Source organism: Mustela putorius, unplaced genomic scaffold (genome assembly GCF_011764305.1).
Source record: "Mustela putorius furo isolate JIRA1106 unplaced genomic scaffold, ASM1176430v1.1 tig00537350_pilon_pilon_pilon, whole genome shotgun sequence".
Lineage (NCBI taxonomy): Eukaryota > Metazoa > Chordata > Mammalia > Carnivora > Mustelidae > Mustela > Mustela putorius.
In genome coordinates, this window is record NW_025422471.1 from 24,640,288 (window position 1) to 24,658,245 (window position 17,958).

The 17,958-nt window shown below is 44.2% G+C and overlaps 1 long non-coding RNA gene across 1 annotated transcript; it reads right to left on the reverse strand.

Moving 5' to 3' along the window:
- Positions 1–5,947: 5,947 nt before the first annotated feature.
- On the reverse strand, positions 5,948–17,746 carry LOC106007269. The gene is made up of 3 exons (XR_001181938.2): positions 17,693–17,746; positions 10,000–10,123; positions 5,948–9,179 (listed from the first exon to the last, which is right to left on the reverse strand). It is a non-coding gene; the product is annotated as an uncharacterized LOC106007269 (long non-coding RNA).
- Between the last annotated feature and the right edge of the window lie 212 nt (positions 17,747–17,958).

The window sequence follows — 17,958 nt, forward strand, 5'->3', positions numbered from 1 at the left end:
GGGTTGAGAAGACAAAGAGGGATACAGAGATAGTAACAATCTAGAAGGAGCTGAGGAGATCCTGAAGAAGAGCATTGGCCTTAGAAATGGAGGGCAAGGGGAGAACAGGAAGGATACTTGGAGATGGAGTAGGGGTTTGTAATGAATGGGCTATGAGTGGGCAACTCCTGGGTATAGTAGTAAAGCAAACACTCTCGGTGAGCAGTTTGAGTCTGTTGGGTCTGAGGTGTCCATGGAACACCCAGGAAAGATGTCTAGTCAGTAAGAGGAAACAGGTCTGCAGTGGTGGGAAGTATTTGGATTGGAGCTAAAAATCCAGCCGTCATCAATACACAGATATGAGAGGAAGCATGAGCAGGAGAGTTAAGGATCCAGTCTCAAAGGGTTTCCAGAGGTGAACACTGAGAGAATTGGACAAAGGAGATACCTGTAGATGGACAGTAAGATAACCTGCCCTCAGACTAGAGGTTGATTCCAGCCTAACTTCTTCCAGGCAAGGACATCAAACAACACCTTAAATAGGGTTACTCCCTAACAGAAGTAGAGTTCTTACAGAAAATGAAAGTCAGCTCTGCATACACACACACACACACACACACACACACACACACACACACACACACACTTATCCCAACCAAATTTTCCAGGCCTGGAAGTTCTTTCCTCCTTTAAAAAATGAGATGGAGGGACACCTGTGTGGCTCAGCGGTTTAAGCCTCTGCCTTCTGCTCAGGTATGGTCTCAGGGTCCTGGGATTGAGCCACACATCGGGCTCTCTGCTCAGCAGGAAGCCTACTTATCCCTCTTTCTCTGCCTGCCTCTCTGCCTACTTGTGATCTCTGTCAAATAAATAAATCTTTTTTTTTTTTAAGAGATGGAGAGTTGTAGTCATTTTTTAAAAAATACTTCTGTTTCCCAAATTTATCTAAGAATTAAATGCATTTCAATCAAATTCTTACAACTTTAGTGGGCTTTTAAAAATATAGATATAGGGGCACCTGGGTGGCTCAGTTGGTTAAGCAACTGCCTTCAGCTCAGGTCATGATCCTGGAGTCCTGGGATTGAGCCCCGCATCAGGCTCCCTGCTCAGCAGGGAGTCTGCTTCTCCCTCTGACCCTCTACCCTCTCATGCTCTCTCTCACTCTCATTCTCTCTCAAATAAATAAATAAAATCTTTTAAAAAATAAAAATTAAATTAAAAAATAAAGATGTAAAAATATAGATAAAGATAAATTAAAAAACCATTGCCCTTAGATTCTGACCAATGCTCTATTTCTGCCCCCCCCCCACTTCACCTCTCCTCCTCCAACTTGTGTTTTCCTCCTATCGCTAGTCATCATACTCAAGTAAAGACAAGAAATATCCCAATTAGCAAAACCTCTGGGAATGAAGCAATTTCATAAGAGACTTGTCCATGTTTGGAAGCCAGCCATGTACCTTGTAAATCAGGTGATCAGTGTTCATATGGATCATACAGGTCCCTAACAATACTTTTGAGACTGTGACCCTACATCACAGTTGCTAGAGGCTAAAAACCAACCATGCAAGTACAAGTAAACAAACAAGCCTCCTCACCTATTTCCGACTTGTTTGCAAAGAGTTAATGGTAAATCGTATTGACACTCCCCCAAATTCTGAAGTCAGGGAGGTTTGTCTAGATGGCCCCTTGCTTCCCTTCTTTGCCTGTCCTCTCTTCTTCCCCAATCCAGATACCCACTTTGTGCCCACCTGACCTCCTGCTCTCTTCTCTAGTTTGAGGAAGAGCTGTACCCTCCACCTGTGCTCACAGATCAGCTTATGGCACTTGTGTGAATGTCTCCAAGTCAAAGTGTTACCTCAGGAATTTGCATTATGCATCATTTACTTTGTTACTTACGGGGGGGGGGGGGGGGAGTTTGCTGGGGGTTGGGGGCATGGGTGGGGAGCGATGCCAGAGATGAAGTAAGCAGGTGGAAAACAGGGATGCTTCAGGTCTCAATGTGCCTAGGCTGAGCGCTCCAGCCTGTGTGTGTGTCTCCTGATTTCTCTCCAGTGCCCCGCACTCCCCGCAGCCTGCACTAGCACTATACTTTCCTAATGGTGGGTCTGTAGCTCCTACCAGACTAAGCTCCTTGAGGGCTCAGTCTGTATCTGTCTTATTTTTGGATTCCCAGGCACAAAATAAGCACTCAGTAAGTGTTCACTGAATGAACAGATGAACTGAAGTCGGGCTGTAGGAGTTAGAATGTTGTCCTTTTAAGTGACTGAAAAAGGATAGCAAGATTAAAAAAAAAAAAGACTGTTCTTTATCTTCCAAGACCATGAAATGGCCTTTGTTCCCTGGCTGGTATTAGAAGGTGTGACCTACGGGGTGGCTGGGTGGCTCAGTGGGTTAAGCCTCTGCCTTCAGCTCAGGTCATGATCCCAGAGTCCTGGGATCAAGCCCCACATCAGGCTTTCTGCTCAGCAGGGTGCCTGCTTCCTCCTCTCTCTGCCTGCCTCTCTGCCTGCTTGTGATCTCTGTCTGTCAAATAAATAAATAAAAATATTAAAAAAAAAAAAGAGTGGGGGGGGGGAAGAAGGTGTGATCTAAAAGGTACTAGAGGCAGGAAAAACAAACATTGTCATCCCCTGCTTCTTCTTGGTCCAAGAATGTTAGCTCCCGACCCTAACTTTGAATTCCCCTGTCCTAAGACTCCCAGATGCACCTTTTATGTTGCTTGATGTTCTTGATGTTTCATCTATCACTTCATTCAAACAAACATATATTGGGGTATACTAAGCTCCAGGCACAGTGGTGGGCATTGAGGATTTGACAATGAACAAACCCAGCCTAGTCCCTGTGTTCACCAATCTTGCAATCTGGTTGAGTTGCTATTTAATGAACTGTCTGAGCCAAAGACTCCTTCACCATCCACCATTCATCTCTCCAGCCAACCAATTCCCTGTGTTTCTTATTTATAAACTTCTGAGAACAACAATGCAGTAAATGAAGGCTTACTGTAGTTTTGGAATCACGGAAATACTAGAGCTAAGAGGACTTTGCCAGACTTTGCCAGAATCTCTCTGTCTACTCCTCTAGATGGGCTCTACATCTTCCTTCCCTGACCCTGTGCCCTGGGAGGTGGACCAGTACAGAATACAGCAGTGGGCCCCCTGCCCTCTGACTTCCAGGCAGTTGGAATCAGCCACTATGGGGCATCAACTCAGGGTGAGAACATGGGCAGTAGCTTTGAGACCCCAGGGCAGCCCAGAGCTCTCTCCAAGTTCCAACATTGGCTGTGTTGCCTGTCCCAAGGGTGTTATCATCAGCCTACAGATGGTAACAGCTTCTGGACTCTCACTAGCTCATGGATACTGCACCATCCCTTGTGGGGTTCCTGACACCTGTCCAAAATGTGTAGGACAAGCCTTCATCTGTTTCCTGAAGGGACATAGAAAACCCTTCTCCTTCAACCTTTAGACATGGATTATAAGTGCCTAAAGAACAAGACGTACTTTGAATCCCTGGCCGTTAGGACAATTTGGAGCCACACTGTGATGATACTTCTACCCGCATTCACAGACTGATTTTTTAAAGCATATCCTAGGGGTTGGACGAAATTATGCCAAGATGAAGGCCAGGCCTGAGTTGTCAACTAAAACAAGTGTACAAGAAGCCAAGTGACAGATGCTTGCCCTTTCAGATGCCAAGAAGTCACAGCCAGGGGAATCAAGTTCAAACTTGGCCATGAGGCTGACATCTACCTATTCCAGTTCTTTCCCCCAAGTCATACCCCTGAACAGGCCGAAGTGCCATTTCTCGGTGATCTTCCACCCATTTTGTTCACAAACCTACCTCTGCCTGGAATCCCTCCCCAACCCTGCTTTCTGTATTTCCAATCCCTTTCCATCCTCTAAGGCCTAGTGCAAAGGGTTTCTCCATCAATGTTCAAGCTTTCCATGATTATCCCAATGAGGAAATAGCTTGTTTTCCTCAAGATACTTGGAGCAGTTTGTTTGTACTCACTCATATTACCTACCACCACTTTTGCTAGAATTATTTATGTTCAGGTGTTTTTCTCACTCCTAAGCCCTGAAGAACCCTGAGGGCAGGACAGTATCTTATATGTCTTTGTTGCCTCTAAAGGACCTATTGCAGTGTTTCAAAATTGAACTTTCTAACTACATAGTTGTTGACTGACTAAATACATGAATGAATTAAGAACCAAAATTACTTTCACTTGGGACGGCAATAGAATTTCTTCTGCGTCTCTGAAGACCAAACTGTATTTCACTTTTTCATCCAAAAATAGCAAATTCGTAAAAGCAAATCACACTATATTTGAGGAGAAATATTTTCAGATTGTTTCCATATGTGTTTCTATATATACCAGTTTATGCAATATTTTAAATCAAATTCAACACCATGTGGCCATGTATCTTCTAGACGCTCATAACGATGATTTAGGTCAGAGCTTAAAACAATAACAATAAATTTCTTAAAGGGGGTCTGTTCATTTATCCCTCAGTTCTGCTCATTCTCTAGATGTTTCCTTTCTAGGCCTGGCTCCAATGTCACTTTCTGTCTGTGACCGTCTCTGACTTCCCTGGGCAAAACTGCTCTGCCCGATTTTCTTTGCCCTTTGTACAGATCTTTGTCGTGGCTTTCATCCCACGGCTCTATGTTGCTTATGTTCCCATCTCCCAGTGAGAGCAGGGACCTTGCCTTGTGCACCCACTTCTGTCTTCCCAACACCTAGAATAGCACCTGGCACAGAGTAAGCTCTGAGTAAATGCGGTCTAAATTGAGTTGGCGTAATGTCAACTGTGAACTTTGGCACCCAAAAACCCAGCCCGTGCTTTCTTCAGTTTAAAATCCATGACATTAATAAATTGCAGGAGATTTAAGAGAATGAACACACACACACACACACACACACACCCCTGCTCTTTGGAAGCAGTATCCAGATTTCTTATTTATACCCAACTATTTAACCTTATCCCCCATTTAGAAAGCATGGAGCACTTGCACATTAACTCCTTCTGTTTGCAGCTCTAGGTTAGCACCTCAGCACCCATTCAGGATCAGGTCCCCTTCTAGCTAAATGATAGGCGGGGCCATGTTTCAAGTGAGGGAAAGCAGGAGGAAGGACATCTAGAACAGACTGAGCATTTAGTCTGTGCTCAGCCCTTTGCCTACCTTACCACTTTGAATCTTCATAGTATCTCGGGGTCAGCCTTATTCTATTAGCCCCACGTTCTAATAGACATCTCTCGGGGTCAGTGGAACTATTCATCTTAGACATGCTATCACTAGAGTGTCTCCAGTGGAGTGAGTATTAGGATGGGAATAAGGGTCAGGTTTACCTCTAACATCACCTCATCACCACTGGTTCACTAATTCACTACCTTGCAGACACACTGACCTTTCTGTTACCTGAAACCCCCCAGGTCTTTTCCAGATTGGGGTGTTTGCACATGGTCTGTTATACTTGTTCCCCCCTCCCCACCCCAACTCTCTTTACCTGGCTAGTTCCTACCAATCCTACAGCCTAGTGGTTCTCAAGACTGTGGTCTCCAAACCAGTGATCTCAGCATTTATTAGTTTGGACCCACCTCAGACCTACTGAATCATAAACTCTGGTGGGGTGGGGGGTACCCAGAAATCTGTTGCGGTGTTTTATTTTGTTTTGTTTAAACAAACTCCAGGTGATTCTGAGGCACATAAAGTTTGAGAAGCACTGTTCCAGGCTTTATCTGTCAATTCTTCAGAGAGGAATTTCTTGACCCCAGTTCCCCAATCTGTATCATACCCCCATTGGTACTCTCCCATAGTATTTATTCATTTATCACAAACTGCAAATTATGCAACTATTGGCATGTTTGTTTTTAAATCTATCTTCCTCAGGTGCCTGGGTGGCTCAGTCAGGTAAGTGACCAACTCTTGGTTTGGGCTCAGGTCATAGTTTCAGGGTCTTGAGATCGAGCCCCTTGTTGGGCTCTGTGCTCTGCAAGGCAACCACTTGAGAGTCTCTCCCTTTCCCTTTGGCCTTCACAAACCACCCCCCTGCCTCTAAAATAATAAATAAATCTTTTTTTTTTTTTTTTAATCTACCTTCCTCACCAGACTCTGAGTTCTGTGAAGGCAAGGACCATGTATACCCAAAGCCTTACACCATGCCTGACACAGAGTAGGTACTCAGTGCCTACTGGTCTGTTTTTCCTAGCCAACCTAGTACGTGACCATGGTGTATTTCTTGAGTTCACTGTGAACTTTTGCCTCCAGTCATAAAAGGCATAACATGACAGACAGCCAAGTCTCATTTACTCACCATCCAAAGTAAAGACCACTTACGACACCCGGTGTCTCAGACTTCCTTCACTGTCCATTGCTAAGAAACCACATGTATAAATGGGGTGGGAGGGACAGGGATTTAGACAATTAATTAATTATCAGTAACCTGGGTAAATAACTTAGTGAAGGAGGAGAGCAGAATCTCAGCTATGTTATTTTTCAGATTCTCAGTGGATTCTGACCACTCTTGCTTTTTACTCAGAATTACTCCGCAGCCTAGAAAGAAGCCTCAGTCCCTGTTAACCCAAGGACTCATTCTTTTCTTCCAGGCCTAACATGTATAATATGGAACCAAGATTCACTTTCCACCTAGGCTTGGTTAGACAGGTATTTGGATTTTAATTTCCTCAGAAAAATATTTTTAATATACATATTTTTCTCCCAGTGGCCAAAGGGGACAGCCCTGTAAAATCCCTCCTGACAAGAGTGTCACTCAATGCTTTTCTTAAGTGAGTCTTCACCTTATACAGGAACACCCAGAGGACTGTGGGAAGCTGGCAGCTGGGGGTCAGGAAAAGCAGCTATAATCTTGCCCCAGGTAAAGTGTCCTAGGGACCCTACAGCACACTTCAATGTTCCCTACCTGAACCCCAAGACAAAATCAGATTCACTTGAACCTTCAAGGCAGGCTTAAGCCAGAGACAATCCAAACAGAGGCAGCCCCACCTGGCCCAGCTCTACCTTGGCCAGCACGGCAAGGATCAGGACGGCATGCTTCTGTGTTTCTCAGCGCTGCTCTTCTAACACTTGTTCACGAAGACAATTCTTCTCTCCACACTGTGTTGCCAATCTTAATCAGCACGATCATATCTGTTCAGTCAACATACAGATTCTCAACCTTTGCATCTGTCATGAAGCAAACTCAGAGAAGTGGAACCACCTGGCTGGGCTAAGACTTAAAAGAAGCCTTCTGTGGGGTTCTCTGATCTCCAGTCCAAGGAGGGAGTCCCTACTCTGTGTTCAATGTGGTAGACATGCTTTGTTTTCCTCATGTCATTTATCCCCCACATTAACTCTATGTGACAGGCTCAGTATCTCCTTTACAGATGTGGGAACTGAGGTCTAGAAAACTTAAATACCCTTCCAAGATCACACAACTAATAAGGAAGCATTTGCACCCTGGCAACACCTTTGATGCCCTTGTCCCAAAAACCCTTCCAGTGAGCCTTGGGAAAGGGACTTCTAAGTGACACCTGTACCCCAGTATAAAACCTAGAGCATGTCCAATTATACCCTGAGCCTGTGGAGTCCGCTTAGTGTGAACGTACCACCAAACGTGTATTTCCTGCAGCCTTGTGTTACTGCTGTACTTTTCTGGCTGATGAAAATGGCCCATGTCTCATTCACACCCTCTTTGCCCTTGGACCTCACCTCCACCCCCAGCACTTGATGTAATCACCTATGGGAAGCAGAAGCACGTGAGACGGGCTGAGAAAGCAGACACAGGCTTTTAGCATTGGTCTAAGGTGGGCTGTTGCAAACGGAACCGTGAAGGCCTGGCCCCAGCTGGGGCACATGAAGATAGCCCCCTCCTCCCCATGCAGCTGTCACATCCATAGGCCAGTTAGGGGTGAGAGCAGCTTGGAAGGTGTTCTCTGTTTTCCCACATTGTATCTCTATAGCTTACTCTGTGCCAGCTTTACCCGAACTGACTGAGAAAACTGACAGGAGTTAGAAAGCAAAACGAATTCCATGCATAGGAACTGCAGTGGAGTCAATAAAACACAGATCTGATTTTGTTGGTGCTATGGGAAACTCTTGTTGCAAAAACAAAACAAATAAGACATCCAAAGTTGAAGGTAGTACAGTCCCACTAACACCTATTTCTAAATATCTTGGGAGATTTCAGGAGACGGGAGCTGGTGCAGGGTCACCTCTCAGGGCGTGGCTGTCCTCACGCTTCTCAGTTTTCAAATCCTTGGACTCTGTTGGTTTAGGAACTCAGAAGGCCTGAGGCCGCTCTTATCACACCTTGGCATCAGAATCCTGAATAGCAAACATCTTCTGAACTGAGTACAAGGAAGTTGAGATTACTCTGGGGTCAGAGGCTGATAAACAGGGTTTAAAAGCTGGTGGTAGGAGGCCCTCCTGAAAGCGACAGGTTTGCTGGTCCCCTGGGTGGAGCTTTCATTTCAGGACAGGCAGAGGGCCCCCTGTTAGAGACACTGTGTCTGCATTTGAGGCCCTGGCAGGTCATGGAATGAGGCCATTTGGAAGGGCTGAGGCCCCTAGTCTGCCCCAGAGCAAGGAAGCAGAGTAAAGCTTGTTCTGTCCACTCGCTGGACACACACCCATTCTCTCCTCTGGCCTAGGCACACCCCCAGAGGCTGCTCTCTGTGTGGAGACATTACTGGCTTTTGCCATAGCATTCTGTACTGGCTTCTACCATTCCTTCCAGATCCATCTCTGCTCCTAAATCTGCCCTGCGTGAGGACTGGGACCCACCAGGACCCGAGAAGTGGGATGGTTGCTGCACAGGCGGTTCTGGGTCAGACAGGACCATGCTCCTGGGGCCAGAGCCCAGTTTCATGCCCAGACAGCAGCCAGGCTCGGAGCCAAGCCTGCCTCATGGCCCCACAGCTCCCTGGCCTCCCGCCAATCACCCATGCCAGGAAGGAACAGCCTGTCACCAGAGGGAAGTGGGCCACTGGGCACCCTGCGCTCTGACTTCTCCGGCAGCTCTGCCCAGTAGGAGTATGATGCCTTTTGCCCAATTTGATGGTCGGTACAGAGGTTCAAGGGAGGGGCAGGTGGGTGGTAAGATACAAATAGACACCCGAATTCTGCAGGATCCCAGGCTTCGAATTTGAAATGTTGTTTTCCAGGCTCAGTCAGTCACAGAACCATTTGTCATCACTCGGGTCCTAACAGAGGAAAAAATACAATGGAAAATTAGATCCTGTGTCACAATGTCATGGGTATAAATAAAATGAAAGGCAAGCTTGACGTCAGTAATGAGGATTCTCACATTCCACTTCACTTCCTCATCGTCAAATATGCAGCTCAATTTACCCCCTTGGGTGGTGGAAACCAGTCAGTGTAAACAGGTGGGGGCTCTGACTGTGGGAACTGGGTTGCTTTCTCCCTCAAAATCCCCCAGGAGCCCTGGGCAAACAATCCCAAGGGTGGGCCTCACTCCCTGCACTGTGTGTCCCTTGGGTATGCAGTGACATTCTTAGCAGATGTCACAAATCCTTCCTCTCAACCCCTCTGCTTCCACAGTCCATATTCTTGCACTCAAACTTTCCTTCTTGGGGGCAGTCAGCTTGTCCCTTCTCCACACTTCCTGAGATTAGCTGAAGGGACGTTTCTCTACCTGGAGAAGAGAAAGGAGAAGCGAGAAAGAGAGAGCTGAGGGCTTCTTTGCACAGGGACAGGGCGGCCCAGATGTGGCTTCAGCCTGCAGAATATGGACTCGTACTGATTCATATTTTGAACACACTCTGGAATATCATGCTCGAAAGGAACCCCATGGTAAATAATTTTGAAGCTCAAAATTACTCCCCCCACCACCAAGTTCCATCTTCACACATCTAGCTATACCTCTCTTAGGTTTTTCTCAGAGCGTTAAGCATCCCTGTACCCCAAAGGCATGGCCTGGTACACAATCTAACACACCTTTATCATCACAAGTCACCAGACTTCAAAGCATGCTGAAGAATGCTGACAAGCTGTGCCACTTACGAGAAAACCAGCAGCTGTTCACACAAGACAGGGACTGGTGTCTGCCATTATCTGGTTTTACGTCCCCTCAAGAGCTATCTTGCTGGACTTGGGATAGGTGTGGAGTCTCTTCCTAATTGACATACTGCAAGGCAAACCCTTAGATGTTAACTCATTGTACTGAAATCATTACCTTCAACAAGCATTTGTGGACTCTGCTCTGGGGGGAGGCAGGACATTCTGGAGCTGGGCAGGGTGCTGTGTGAGTATGACCCAACTCCGGATATCCCTGCTCTGATCTGTGAAGGATGGGACCAACAGTGGCACGGTATAGGGTCTCTGGTTCCTAGAAGATCCATTTAAAACATAGTTCTGGGGGCGCCTGGGTGGCTCAGTGGGTTAAGCCTCTGTCTTCAGCTCAGGTCATGATCTCAGGGTCCTGGGATTGAGCCCTGCACGGGCTCTCTGCTCAGCAGGGAGCCTGCTTCCTCCTCTCTCTCTGCCTGCCTCTCTGCCTACTTGTGATCTCTGTCTGTCAAATAAATAAATAAAGTCTTTAAAACAAAAACAAAAGCAAAAACAAAACATAGTTCTGGCGCTTCCTGACTATGCAACTGGGTGAGATAAGGGGTGGAAGGGGCTGCACACAGTGCCGGGGTCTTCCTGATGAGTACTCAGCAGCACCCGCTCCCTTCTCCCAAATTCCCCACTTGCCAGCATTACAACTGCTGCCCAGAAAGAAAATATGAAACAAGAAAGAAAATGCCCATTGCATATATGCACAAGGTAATTTTCATTTCCTCACTCTAGCCTGCACACATGAAGATGTGCACAAGTGTGCAAACACACACACACACACACACTTTAACCTGGCTTTTGATAGGTGTGATTATTCCAAGCCACAGATTACAATGATATTTTTAGAACTAGATTCTCTGCTGCCACTCAAGAAGTAGATTGGATTGATAATGGACTGAAATGGCATTTGATCATTTTCCTCTCCAGGTGTCCCCAGCAGGGCAGAATTTGGTAGCACCTAGGCCTCAGGCACTTCTCATTTTGTTTGTCATTATAGCTGCTGAGGACAGCTCTGTGGCCTAAATTCTGGGAGACCTATTTTATAAGATATGTTTCTGAGACCACAGAAGGTTTTTTTTCCCTTCGCCATAAGAATCTCGTAAAGAAATGTTCTTCAAGATTTGTGCCAGTACTGGCCCAGGACAGAACTGTGAAGGGCATTATCCTTCCTGCTTTCTCTCACCAACTTAAGCATCCAGTGTTCAAATACCATACCTGGCTTCTAGAACCTTCTATGATAGTCTCTGTCCACTTTGACACTACCCAAGCATTCTTCTTTCTTCCATTCAAAACTTATCCTTCTTATAAGCCTTCCTTCCCAGACCTGCTACCTGCTAGCTAGATATAGGTTAACCATAAGGTGGGTGAAAATTCTGTGCCAGCAGGTAATGGTTTTGGAGTTTTTTTGTTTTATTTTTTGTTATTGTGATGTTAAAGGAGCCCAGTTGTTTGTCTCACACCCATTTTCTTTTCTTTTTTTAAATATTTTTTAATTTATTCATTTGACAGAGAGAGAGATCACAGGTAGGCAGGGAGGCAGGCAGAGAGAGAGGAGGAAGCAGGCCCTCCGAGGAGCAGAGAGCCTGATGCGGGGCTCGATCCCAGGACCCTGGGATCATGACCTGAGCAGAAGGCAGAGGCTTTAACCCACTGAGCCACCCAGGCGCCCATCTCACACCCATTTTCATTCAGGGTCTTCTCCTGCCAGGGTATGAGGTAAAGCAGGAGGCGGAGTCTGTATATTCCTCTAACATACTGAGCATTTTGTTCTTCTTCTTCATACCTAATGTCCAAAACCAGCTTGTACTGGACTCATAAGAGCTGAGTGTCAAAATTTCAGGAATTTTACCAGATGGTTGTTAAAAAACACTGCCATCATTAAAAATTAAATTATATAGGATATACTTAAATAAATTTTATTAAAAATAAAGGTAATAAATACTTAAACCTCATCACTTCCTAATTTTTTTTTTTAAAGATTTTATTTATTTATTTGACAGAGAGAGATCACAAGCAGGCAGAGAGGCAGGCAGAGAGAGAGGAGGAAGCAGGCTCCCCGCTGAGCAGAGAGCCCGATGCGGGGCTCGATCCCAGGACGCTGAGATCATGACCTGAGCCGAAGGCAGAGGCTTTAACCCACTGAGCCACCCAAGGGGCCCCTCATCACTTCCTAATTATTTCATTATGCCTACTCCTATGTATGCATTTGAAGTTATTTACGTCTCTTGGATCTCTGTGTGGGGACACGGCATGGGGGTGTTACTGCTCATTTCCTTCCAATTCCATGTTCAATGATGTCATACTGGTAGCTAGAACTCTGCCATGGTGGATAGTATTGACATGCAAGAAGTCAGCAGACACTACAGATCAAGGCTTCCTTTACTGCCTCTCTCTCTGTCAAACCAGTTGGTAAGCACTCATCAGCATACCACTATTTTGCCCCCTGCTGGGCTCAAGGGCCAGGCCTCTTGTCATCCAGGAGAGCTAACATCCAGCTTCACGAATATGGGGAGACATCACATCTGCAGAACATCCCCAAACCTATGCCTGTGCCTTCCCAAAGCCATTTCCCTAAGAGAGCTTCTGACACTCTTGAGTCACTCTTGCTATGTCCCCACTGCCACCACAGAGACATGTGTGCTACCACCGCAGGCACTCTCGCTCTGTCTCTTTCATAGTCAACACAATCTGCTTGGGGCTGCATTCTGTTAACTCCAACATAATTCTAGGGAATTTGAGAGTTGGCAGCCTGGAACTTGGGGGTTCTGAAGTCTGAGAGGGGAGAAGCAGCAACAAATGGAATATTTGGGATATAAGGTTACTGTGCTGGGATGCCTGGGTGGCTCAGTCGGTTAAGTATCTCCCTTTGGCTCAGGTCATGATTCCAGAGTCCTGGGATTGAGCCCCACATAGTGCTTCCTGATCAGCAGGGAGCTTGCTTCTCCCTCTGCCTGGCACTCCCTCTCTTATGTATCTTTCTCTCTCCCTCTCTCTCTGGTAAATGAACAAATAAAATCTTAAAAAAAAAAAAAAAGGTTACTGGGCATACAATCTCCTATCATTTGGTCCCATGGGTTGACTTCAAAACTGGGAGATGAGGGGCATCTGGGTGGCTCAGTGGGTTAAAGCCTCTGCCTTCAGCTCAGGTCATGATCCCAGTGGTCCTGGGATCAAGCCCCGCATTGGGCTCTCTACTCAGTGGAGGGCCTGCTTCCTCCTCTCTCTCTACCTGCCTCTCTGCCTACTTGTGATCTGTCAAATAAATAAATAAAATCTTAAAAAAAAAAAAAAACCAAAACAACAACAACTGGGAGATGAGTGGTTCTCCTCAGTTCTCCACCGTAGACATTTTTTGGCAGGGGGCCGATGCAGATTAGAACTGGAGTTTTTACCTATAGCTTTGACCTCTGATTTTCAAGACACTCAGCTTTTATTTTTTTTTCCTGCAAAGTGAATGGGGTCAAAATGTATCATGCTTAAAAGAATACCTAGTGTTTTGCATTCTAGAGAGCCCCATCACACTGACTATTAGGTATAACTTTTTAGAATAACACTGAGGTGGGAGCAACACACACATCCCTATTCTCGTTATGAACAAAAGAGGCCCAAACACCTAACTTAGCATTGCCCACCTAGCTGGTTTGTGAAATGGCTGGGTCTAGGTCCCATGGGACCAAGTAGATTTGTAAATGCCATACCTTACAAAGATCGAAAACATGACATGCAATTATTTTAACCTGAAGTCAACCACATCAGCCCATGTGCTATTCTCTCTTCCTCCTCCAAGGACTCTCATGTCTGCTTTCCACTTGATTCCATGGCCCTGAGCTATTTAGAGATTCATCTTGGCCATGCAAACCATTTATTTACTAGAAAGTAAGATTAGGGGTTGACCTTCAGTGTCCTTAACAGATGACACCAGAGTACAAAGAAGAAGACCACAAGGCCGTGGCATTGCAAGGCCACACAATCAGTGGGGGAAGGAGGAAGTGGTGAAAACGCCACACGTCTAAAACAGACCATGGTGTTCTTAAGGTGTGAATCCACATACTGTCGACAACTAAGCAATTTTTTATGAGACTATGGTTTATTACTTCCTGGATAAAAGATAGGATGACATGAAGCCTTTTTACTTTGCTGGCCAACTGGGCAGAGACTGCAAAGGGGGGAAAGCAGAGAGGCCAGTTTTTGCAAAACAGCTGCTTACCCAGTCCTTGGGCCAGACCCAAAGAACCGGGGGAAAGAACTCCTTATTATATCCTTGTAAGTGAGAGGGTTTGTTTTACAAACTGTGACTGGAAAACTTTGTACCAAAATGTTAATGGTGGTGATTCAAGGAGAAATGAAGACTTAAAAAAAAAATTATCACTATCAAAATACAGTTTTTAGCAGAGAATCAACTTTTTCCAGTCTTCTTTATACTTTCAAAAGCACAATAACACCTTAAATTGATAAAGCAGGTCAGCCTCTGCAAAGTGTTCTTGACTGTTACTTCAAACGAGCCTTATGAACGTCCTATACCAGAATTCCATCCTTAAACAGACCAAACCAAAACCTCCCCCAAAACACCAAGGGGACAGAGTGCTATGCCAGCCATTGCTCCAACTTCCTCTCCTAAGTTGCTGTACTCCCTTAGGCTCCACAAAATTTCACTCCTGATCCTCAATCCTACCACAAAATTGAGTTCAGAAGATACTCTGTTTGGTCTTTCTTTTGGTGTTTATTTACATGTCTGCCTCTTGGCTAAAATCAATGACAAATGGCTACTTTGAAAAGTAAGACACAAATCATTTTAATGTAACTTTCCCATGAATAAGAGTAACGCTCCTTTTTCACCTTTTTTTTTTTTTTTAAAGATTTAATTTGTTTATTTCTCAGAGAGAGCACAAGCAGGGGGAGCAGCAAGCAGAGCAGGAAGAGGGAGAAGCAGGCTTCCAGCTGAACAGGGAGCCTGATGTGGGACTTGATTCCAGCACCCTGGGATCATGACCTGAGCTGAAAGCAGACATTGAACTGACTGTGCCACCCAGGCGCCCCTTCACCTGTCTTCTTCTTCTTCTTTTTTTTTTTTTAATTTTAAAGATTTTATTTATTTATTTGACAGAGGGAGAGGGATCACAAGTAGGGAGAGAGGCAGGCAGAGAGAGGGGGAAGCAGGCTCCCTGCCAAGCAGAGAGCCAGATGCTCTGGCTTGATCCCAGGACCCTGAGATCATGACCCGAGCCGAAGGCAGAGGCTTTAACCCACTGAGCCACTCAGGCTTCCCGACTTCACCTGTCTTCTTACTTTGAAGTCAAGTGGATTTAGTCTTTAGGTCTGGTTAAGGCAAAATTGGGATTCAAGTCTTTGTGCAAATAAGAACTACTGTGAATGGTTCATAATTCTTTGAGGGGCCACCTGTAGCCTTGTACCATCGGAGAGGCAATTTACCTCTGTGACTTGAAAAAGTGGCTGATTTTCTTTCACTGGTAAAAGCAAAGCCACTGAATTATTGGGTAGTAACGAGCTAGCTTCCCAAGAACTTCCGTGCTCCTATTTTGCATCACCCTCACCAAGTAAACATGACTTCAATATTAAAATCAAGAATATTTTCATAGGAGATAGATGTATTAATTATCTCGATCTTGATCACTACATATGTATATCAAACCATCACGCTGTACATTTTAAGTATATGTAATTATATTTGTCAATTGTTCCTCAGTAAAACTGGGAAGAAAGGGGGGGAAGGATATTATCACTAAACCCAAACATCAAGATGGTTTGATGGAGAAAGGTGTCTGTCTTGGAGAACATAATCATATTTTAACGTATCATTGAGGAAAAGAGACAGAAAGAGAAAAAGAAAGGGGAAGGGGAAAGAGAGAGGAGAAGTGAAGTCAGTATTCACAGGGCACAAAACAGAAAAAACGTTACCACTAACAAAAGTATTCAGCTGTTCCCATGGCTGGAAAATAGAATACAAAGACCAGAACTGACTCATGTGTCTATAAATATTTTAATATTTAATAAGTGTGGCATTTTAAATCAGGGGGGAGGATAGAATATCAATAAATGGTATTGAGATAATTTGTTAGTTTTCTAGTTGTTTTTTTTTTTTTTTTAAAGAGAAAGAGAGAGAGAGAGCAAGCACACAGGGAAGGGGAGAGAAAGAATCTTAAGCCGACCAGTATGCGCTTGACATGGGGCTTGATCTCTCCATCCTGAAGTCATGATCTGAGCCAAAATCAAAAATCAGATGTTTAACCGACTGAGCACCCAGATGCCCCACAATATGCTAATATTTTTGAAAAGTATTTCAGATAGAATAAAAATTCTAATTTTATTTGAATTTTAGATTAAAATTTTAATATTATAAAAATGCCAAAAAATTATAAAAGGATAGTTATCTAATGTTGGGCACAGTAGTGTCTTTCTAAGAATAACACCAAAGGCATCGGCATAAAGAAGACAGATACATCTGACTTCTTAAAAATTTTAAATTTTTGAATATCAAAAGCAACCACAATACCAGTTCTTTGTCAGAAATATGTATTAAAAATATTTTCTCATATCTATGGGTTGTCTTTTCATTTTCTTGATCATTTATTTTGAGAACACAACAGCATGGATGAATTTCAGAAATGTGTTTTATGGAAAAAGTATACATTGGATGGTTCCATTTCATTTCATTTCATTCATTTTTATATGAAGTTCTAGAATAGGAAAAATTAATCTAAAATGATGGAAATTAGATCTATGTAAAAGGGCATGAGGTAACTTTTTGGGGAGACAGAAATGTTCTATAATTTGATTGGAGTCATGATACATGGGTATATACATTTACCAAAACTCATTATATTATACACTTAAAGTAGATGCATTTTGTTGTAGATGAATTATATCACAATTACAGAAAAAAAGAATCCATAGTAAATATTGAAGAAAGTGACAAACTGAGAATATTTGCAACATCTAAGACAGATAAACTTGTGAGGCTCTCAAACACAAAGAACTCTTAGAAATCAATAAGAAGGGTGCCTGGGTGTCTCAGTGGGTTAAAGCCTCTGCCTTCAGCTCAGGTCATGATCCCAGGGTCCTGGGATCGAGCCCAGCTTCGGGCTCTCTGCTCAGCAGGAAGCCTGCTTCCTTCCCTTCTCCTCTCTCTGCCTGCCTCTCTGCCTACTTGTAATCTCTCTGTCAAATAAATAAATAAAAACCAAACATTTAAAAAAATCAATAAGAAAAAAAATGAACATTCCGATAGAAACTTACAAACAAAAGGACCTAAAGGAGTAATGCAGGAATGCCTGGATGGTTCAGTGGGTTAAGCGTCTGCCTTCAGCTCAGGTCACAATCCCAGGGTTTTGGGATGGAGCCCCACACTGGGCTCCTTGCTCAGCAGGGAGACTGCTTCTCCCTCTGCCTATGACTCCCTCTGCCTGCACGTTCTCTCTCACTCTCTCTCTCTCTCAGTCTGACAGATAAATAAAATCTTTAAAAGAATAAAATAAAGGAGTAATTCATAAAAGAAGAAATAAAAAATGGATAGTAAATATGAAAAAGACACCAACTCTTTGGAAAATAAGCAAACATAAATTCAAAAAGCAACAATGGGACGCCTGGGTGGCTCAGTCAGTTAAGCATCTGCCTTTACCTCAGGTCATGATCTCAGGGTCCTGGGATGGAGTCCTGATCGGGTTCCCTGCTCACTGGGGAGTCTGCTTCTCCCTCTCCCTCTGCTGTTCCCCCGTTTGTTCTCACTCTGTCAAAATAAATAAATAAAATCTTTTTTAAAAAGAAAGAAAAACAACAATACAATTTATTATTTATCAAATTGATTTTAAAAAAAATATACTAAAGTTTTGTTAGGGGCAGGTCAGATCCTTAATGGGGTGTAAATTGGTACAATACTACTGGAAG